Source organism: Acanthochromis polyacanthus, chromosome 13 (genome assembly GCF_021347895.1).
Source record: "Acanthochromis polyacanthus isolate Apoly-LR-REF ecotype Palm Island chromosome 13, KAUST_Apoly_ChrSc, whole genome shotgun sequence".
Classification (NCBI taxonomy): domain Eukaryota; kingdom Metazoa; phylum Chordata; class Actinopteri; family Pomacentridae; genus Acanthochromis; species Acanthochromis polyacanthus.
The window spans coordinates 164,698-173,294 of record NC_067125.1 but is presented as its reverse complement, the minus strand read 5'-3'; positions in this window follow the sequence as shown (position 1 = coordinate 173,294).

The window sequence follows — 8,597 nt, the reverse complement described above, 5'->3', positions numbered from 1 at the left end:
TGCCATTTAGGGTGCGCACATACGGATGAGAAGAGGAGGAGAAACATGTCACCTAATCATATTTAACAGGAAAACATGTCTGCAGTTCGGTACTTAATCACATTTAACTCGAAAACCTGTAGAAAACAACAACAAAAACAGTAAATGTACAACAGAAAACCCGTCAAGTGGCCACAGAGTGAAACGTAAGTCGCGCGCGTTCACGCGAAGGGGGAGTCAGATTTTTCCAGGGAGTGTGAAAATTCTACAACACCGGGCGCGTGATCAAGATTCGGGTGACTCCGACCATTTCCGACGCCTGCCGAGAGATTGGAATAAAAAGTAAGTCGAACCCTTTTTTTGATGCTTTTTACAAGAAAAATAGAGCGCCACTGTGGCTCACACAGTTCAGAATGACTGCGCCATCCAGCAAAACGATGCGCCAATGGCGCTGTGGCGATCGGCTAGCGCAAGCCTAGACATGTGAGCAGAAAAATCACAAAGTCTGTCTTTAGCTCAGCTGAAAATATTAGTTTTTGTCTTTTTTATTGACCAAACTTTTCAGGAAGTAGATGAAGAATAACTAAAGCTCTCATGTAGAAGTCCAACTTATTTTGGGTCCTTGTGGAGAGTTTAGTCTTCATGCTTCATAGCAACATTTCATAAAACTAAAGCTTTCCTGTTGGCTCATTGGTGGAGTTTGTTCCTGAGCATCTGAAACTTAAATCCAGTGAGAGGACCATCTTCAGTCAGAGAACTTCAAGACCTTCCATCAGCTGGACCAGATGTGGCATCAGCTCCCTCTGAACATCTGGATGACAGGAGAAAAGAGAGAAATCAAACACAGATCACAGAAATACAATTTATTCACTTTCATCAATTTATAAAAGTAGCTGTGGCTATGTAGAGGCTTTGTGTATTTACTATCTTTTAATGATAAAAAATAAAATGGGTCACTGCTATTGTTTGGGCATAGAAAGTATTGGAACTAATGCTTGCTTGTTCACTCTGTTCCAACAGCTCACCTGTTCCTTCCATACTGACAGCAGTAATCCCCTCATCACTACTGGTTCTGCCTCTGACACTAAATCACATTTTTAAAACGGTCAAAATTCTCAGCACAAATCTTCCCTTTTTACAAAGCCGTCAGGTCAGTTTCATTAATGTAGAGCTGAATCATCTCGCATCTCAGGGCACTTCTCATATAGAGCAGGTCTACACCAGACTCTTCATTACATTCAATTCAATTCAATTCAATTCAATTTTATTTATATAGCGTCAATTACAGTCAAATCGTCTCAAGACGCTTTACAGAACCCATATGCCTGACCCCCAGAGCAAGCCCAAAGGCGACAGTGGCAAGGAAAAACACCCTTTTAACAGGGAAGAAACCTCAAGCAGAACCCGGCTCTAAATAGGGGGGACCCATCTGCCTGCTGGCCGGGCGGGTTGAGAAGGACAGAGGAGGGCAAGGGGGAGGGATGGGAGAAGAGGGAGGGGTGGGAAAGCAAGGAAAACACAACACACATTTGGATACATGTATGACAGGATATGTGACACAAACAAAGTATAAGCTAACATTGAAAACTGACTCATAGTTTACTCTTATGATGTACAGCTCTGACATTAAACATACTCCATATATAGCTAGCAGGGCCGGCCCTAGGACTTTGGTGGCCCTAAGCAAGATTTTTTTTGTGGCCCCAAAACATGCACAGGGCAACTACCAAATCCCGTGCACAGCTTGTAATTGGGTTAAAACACACATGCACATGATTGACAGCAAATATTCAGCCCACTCCTGAACTTCCTTTTTGGAGCCATGATGCCATCTCTAGTGCTACTGCTTTTCCATCTGTGGCTTCTCCAGACCAGTGTAATCGATCAAGTTTGAAACGGTGCCGTGGTGTCACAGTAGCCTAACTTACGCACGAAGCATGGAGTCACCAACTGACTGCTGGTTTATTTTTTCTTTCCTGTATTTTTTCCGTATAGTTTTCTAATAAGCCAGTTTAAATTGATATGTTACCATGATGATTTATGTTTTATTGGAATAAAGACAGGCATGGGCGTAACCACCATCTCAGAAGTGAGGGGGACAAATTTTTCAGAGCGATTTATCATTCTCTTACATTTAATGGCACCGTCCTTAGTGGCTAAAGAACCACATAATCCCTAACAGCCACAGTGCAATACCAGGGGACCAACTCGGCTAGTTCTTTAAACTATAAAGTATAAAACTTTAAACTATAAAATCTAAAGTTTTAGTGGCCAAACTCTAGTTGAGTTGACAACAATGTCCCTTGAACATCTACTGGACGAGTAGCCAAAGGTGCCAAACACTGAACATGAAATGATCAGTACTGCCTGGTTTCTCCCTGCAATAGATATCTTATTTTCAGGAAGTTATAATCTCTCCTTACCTGTAAAGACCCTACATCCTTGTCCCTGCTGCTGGCCTCTGATCCATCTCCTCCCTGACTCTGCTCTTTCTGTTATGGCAATAAACATAAAAAATGTGGTAAGAAAAATTCTGAAATAGCATTAGGAAGAGTAAAAATTGCAGTAGAATTTAACCTCAAAATCACTTTAACCCATAGATACATATTTTTTTCTCAGCCACTTATATATTTTTTTTCACCTCTGCAGACCCTGCATGGTCAACATTACTGCTGGCCGCCGCCTCTGGTCCATCTCCTGCCTGACTCTGCTCTTTGTTATGGAAATATTAAAAAATCTGAAAATCAAAATTCTGAGATAGAATTAGAAAGAGAAGCAGTAAAAAATAGTTGTAAATTTATGCCATAGATAGCCTATTCTTTTTTTCTCCTCCCTGACTCTCCTCTTTTGGGACCAAAAGACTTAAATACATGGAGAGCAATTGTGAGCACATCTTCTGCCCAGAAATGAAAGAGGACTGGGTTTATTCCAAGAATAAACTAATTAGCAGTAATGTAACAGAGGCAACAACATTTAAATTATTGTTAACTAGCTTAACATATTGATATATTGCCACGTTTTACCTTGTCATCATTTAGCTAACAAGTCTAACATTGTTTGCATCCGACAAGGTCACACAACTTACACGGTTTGTTTGGAAAAAACTGTGTAAAGTTTTTTGCTTCTTGCTGGCTCTGGCTGGTTTGCTAAACATTACTCCAGACGAACGTTCAGCACTGCTCAGCACAGCAGCACGTCTCCTGTGGAACACCTGCATTAGCATGCGCTCATGGTGCATTTAAAGACGGCTCGGGAAAACACGTTACTGGATGCTAATAACGGGTTTAGCTGTTGTAACGGCTGAATAAAGTGCGGGGGGACAGAGTGGACAGATGTGGAAAGTGCGGGGGACATGTCCACGCGTACCCCGCATCCATTACGCCCATGAAGACAGGGACAAAATGCGAATCACACACTTATTGTGGTGTGGCCCCCTCTAGTGGATGTGGCTATAAATAACGGCATAGAGTGTTTATGCCAGCGGCCGGCCCTGATAGCTAGCAGTAAATTCAAACAGTCTGTAGTTTAGTTTAACAAGTATAGTGAAGGCGATGCAGAGTTGACTGGTGGAAAAGGGGAGTTGGAAGCGGAGGGCTGGAGGAAGGTCAGCAGCAGCATCCCACAGTGGACATGGTGGAGACTAGACCACTTGGTGGAACATCAACCGCAGATCTGAAGCATCCAGCTCTGGGACCAGGGACACTCGGAGAAATAGCACAGGGGGAACAGAGTGAATGTACTGCAATGACGGTATACATATTAAATGTAAAGGTAGATAGAGAAGGGCTCAGTCCGTCAAGAGAAGTCCCCCAGCAGCCTAGGCCTATAGCAGCATGACTAGGGGCAGAACGAAGGGACGTCCAAGAGGGAGTCAGCTGTGGAAACGAAGACACAAGCCAAACCCCTGTGGGTCACCCAGTCAGCCCTCACTATAAGATTTGTCAAAAAGGAACGTTTTGAGCCTGGTCTTAAAAATAGAGAGGGTATCTGCCTCCCGAACCCAAACTGGGAGCAGGTTCCACAGGAGAGGCACCTGATAACTGAAGGCTCTGCCTCCCATTCTACTTTTAGAAATTCTAGGAACAACAAGTAAGCCTGCAGTTTGAGAGCGAAGAGTTCTACTAGGATAATATGGTACTATCAGATCTTTAAGATATGATGGAGATTGGTTATTAAGAGCTTTATATGTCAGAAGAAGGATTTTAAATTCAATTCTAGATTTAAGAGGAAGCCAGTGAAGTGAAGCAAGTGTAGGGGAAATATGATCTCTTTTGCTAACTCCTGTCAGTACTCTCGCAGCAGCGTTTTGGATCAACTTAGATGTTTAAGAGAGCTATTTGGACAACCGATAATAAGGAAGTGCAATAGTCAAGCCTGGAAGTAACAAAAGCATGAACTAATTTTTCTGCATCACTCTGAGACCGGAGTTTCCTGATTTTTACAATATTTCGCAGGTGAAAAAAGGAAGTCCTACAGACTTGCTTATGTGTGAGTTAAAGGACATGTCCTGGTCAAAAACAACTCCAAGATCCTCACAGTAGTACTGGAGGCCAATGTGATGCCATCCAGAGTAACTATTTGCTTTGAAAGCGAGTTTCTAAGATGTTTGGGGCCAAATACAATGACTTCAGTTTTGTCTGAATTTACAGCCCGATCTCACGAGGATTCGTGAAAACTGTCACGTAAGTTTTAGTTTCGGTTTCGTGCGCACCAACACGATTTCGTCATGTTTTTCGTGCCGCTCACCACGAAATGCGCACCAATGTATTTTAAACGGCGGACTTTTCGTGCCACTCAGAACGTATTCAAAAGAATGTGTATATTATATTTTTAATGTAAAACCGTGGCGAATCCAACGCTATATTTTGCATGACATCGTCCCTAAACATAACCCTAACCATAACCCTAACCATAACCTAACCATAACCTAACCATAAGCCGGTGGTACACTTACCAATTGCATAGGAATTTCAAGAATGTCCGGCGGCCGGTGGCCGCAAACGCGATCACACGAGCAGTATACGCCGATGGACAGCTTAGATCGTCATGAATCCGCTGGTATAAACCACTTTCAGATGTGATTACCACAGCGAAAAACATTTCGTGGTGAGCGGCACGAAAAACATGACAAAATCGTGTTGGTGCGCACGAAACCGAAACTAAAACTTACGTGACAGTTTCACGATCCCCGTGAGACCGGGTTGGAATTTAGCAGTAGGAAGTTAAAAGTCATCCAGGTTTTAATGTCCTTAAGACAATCTTGCAGTCTAGCTAACTGATCGGTTTCATCTGGCTTCATAGATAAATACAATTGTGTGTCATCTGCATAGCAATGGAAGTTAATACAATGCTTCCTAATAATATTGCGAAAGGAAAGCATGTATAATGTGAAAAGTATCGGTCCTAAGACAGAACCCTGAGGACCCATGATTGACTTTAGTATGCTCAGAAGAGTTACTGTTGACATGCACAAACTGGAACCTATCTGATAAGTAGGATTTAAACCAGTCCAGTGCTGTCCCTTAATGCCAATTGAATGTTCTAGACGCTGTAATAAAATTTTGTGGTTGATTGTGTCAAAACGCTGCACTAAGATCTAACAAAACAAGTATAGAGACTAGTCCATTATCTGATGCTATGAGAAGGTCATTAGTAACTTTCACCAGAGCTGTTTCTGTGCGATGATGCACTCTGAAGCCAGATGAAATACTTCAAACAAATTATTCCTTTGTAAGTGTTCACATAATTGATTGCAACTATTCTTTCCAGATTTTAGAGACAAATGGTAGGTTGGATATTGGTCTATAGTGAAGCTAACACATCTGGATCTAAAGTGGCTTTTAAGCAAGGGTTTGATGACAGCAACCTTAAAAGCCTTGGTACATAGCCTGTTACTAGAGAGAGATTAATCAGATCTAACATTGAAGAATTAATTAAAGTAAAATCTCCTTGAAGAGTCTAGTTGGATAGGATCTAAAAGACATGTTGATGGTTTGGATGTAGAAACTGTTGAAATTAGTTTCAGAGAGACATATAGGAGTGAAGAATTCTAAATATTCATCAGGTCTAAACAGCCAATTCAAAGCCATCTGTGACATTGTAGGAAGGGGCCAAATTAATTTCATCCTTATCATAACTATTTTATGTGTAAAGAAGTCTCATGAAGTTTGTTACAGCTTAGAGCTTAAGGAATACAAGGTTCAACCAGAGCTCTGACTCTTTGTCAGCCAGGATGGCTAGCAGTGCCTAAAGAGAAACCTATGGTTTGTTCTTGTTTCTCCTCTATTAAAGATGAATAATAAGTTGACCTAGGCATTACGAAGAGCTTTTTTTAATAGATTACTAGACTATTTTTCCAAGCCACATACACTTCCTCTGAATGGTAGTGGAATACCACTTTCTTTCCAGCCTTTCGGATGCCTGCTATTTAAAATCCGGCAGCTGGGAATTACACCAAGGAGCGAAGTCTTTCTCATTGAGATTATAACTTTCTTTTTACAGGTGCAACACTATCAAGAGTTGTACGCAGTGAGGCTGCAGCATTATTAACATAATAATCCACTTCTGTGGGGGCAAAATTATAATATTTGCCTTCTGATTTATCAGTAAATGTTGCTGAAGTAAACAGTGAGGGTATTATTTCCTTAAATTTAGTTACTGAATTGTCAGACAAACACCTACTGTAATGATATTTGTTCTCAGCTGCTAAACAATCCTTTACTTTAAATTGAAATGTTATCATAAAATGGTCAGAAAGAAGAGGGTTCTGGGGAAATACTGTTAACTCTTCAATTTCTATGCCATAAGTCAGGACAAGTTCAAGAGTGTGATTAAAACTGTGTGTTGGTTTATTTACATGTTGAGAAAACCCAATTTTGTCAAATAATGAATTAAAAGCTGTTGTAAGGCTGTCGCTGTCTATGTCAACATGAATGTTAAAGTCACCCGCAATAATAACTTTGTCTGAACTGAGCACTAAATCAGATAAAAAGTCTGAGAATTGAGATAAAAACTCAGAATATGGAGCAGGAGGACGATATATAACAACAAATAAAACTGGTTTCTGAGCTTTCAAATTTGGATGAGAGAGACTAAGAGTGAGATTTTCAAATGAGCTGTAATCAGGTTGAGGCCTCTGGTTCAATTTTAAACTAGAATGGTAGATTGCTGCCACTCCTCCTCCTCGGCCTGTGATTCGAGGAATATGACAGTTAATATGACTAGGGGGAGTTGATTCGTTTAGGCTAACAAATTCTTCCTGCTGCAACCAGGTTTCAGTCAAACAGAACAAATCAATCTGGTGATCAGTTATCAACTCATTTACTAACAGAGATTTAGACGAGAGAGATCTAATATTTAACAGACCACATTTAATTGTCCTGTTTCTTTGATCTGTTGAAATAGAAGCATTAATTTTTATTACATTTTTATGGTTACTATTTCTTTTGTATATTTTTGATTTGTTCAATTTATTGAATTTTGGTGGTCGGGGGACAGACACAGTCTCAATAAAGCTAACTGACTTACTGGAGTGTGACAGCTGTGAGAAAACTTCAGAGAGATACAGAAGATGAGGACTTTTATGGATGTGTGACAAAAGCTTGATCAAAAAATAATGTGAGTGTATTTTTAAATACGTAGTAGAATAAAGTTCAACCAAACCCCCTATTTCGTTCCGTTTCCTTGTTTTAGCATGCGCCCAATAATACGGTGCGTCTTATATTTGGCTTAAGTACAGAAATAAACCCCGTAATCCAGACTGCGCCTTATGGTGTGGAAAATACGGTACTTGAATACTGGTTTGTGGTGTTCAGTGTTTGGTCTTTGGGCCTCATGTTGTCTTGCACTGTTTGTTTAAAAGAAAAGTTGCTGTTGATAGGTTTATGCAATTATTGTTCAAGTGTTTCACTTAACTGTGTTTAAAAAAGAAAAAAGAAGACAAGGTCAGTGTTGATGGTCAGACTGTCTTTGGTCACATATGCGACCTTGTTTCTTTCTTGTGGCTGTAAGTCGCTCCTTTAGTTACTTGTATTTGAATGTAATCCTAATCCTAACAGTTGTGGAGCAAACTGGCTGAACACTTGGTTGCAGTTCATCGTGTCTTCAAAGAGACGCAAAATCAACATTTTAAAGGTTTTAACCATGTTATCTGAGGCACCCAAAGGAATGTTTTTAAGCCTCAGTTATGCACATGTGCACTTTAAGTTGAATGTGGAGGGAGTTCATTTCTGTAGATTAAATGCATTGATGAGATGAAATATTTCTCTGTTAAAACAGGTTCTGTAGTTTCCATGTTTACAATTGTTTGATCTAAAAAGAAATATGAAATCAGTTTGTTATTTATTTGTTTAATTGTTTTGAATGCTTTGTAGGTCAACACAAATTTAGCTTCAGCAAAAGTAATTTCATTTAGGTTGCATCAATAGAACTATCATGTATAGAATATGAAATTTGATCATTGATTATAGATACAAACAAATTAAACACCAACAAGATGACATAAATAAATATATTTAAAAGAAATGCTTCATGCATGTATAACATGGGTGAAGTATGAAAAAGAACATGATTTGACTTAAAGATTTCAATGTGAAATAATGATGCTCAAACAGCAGATA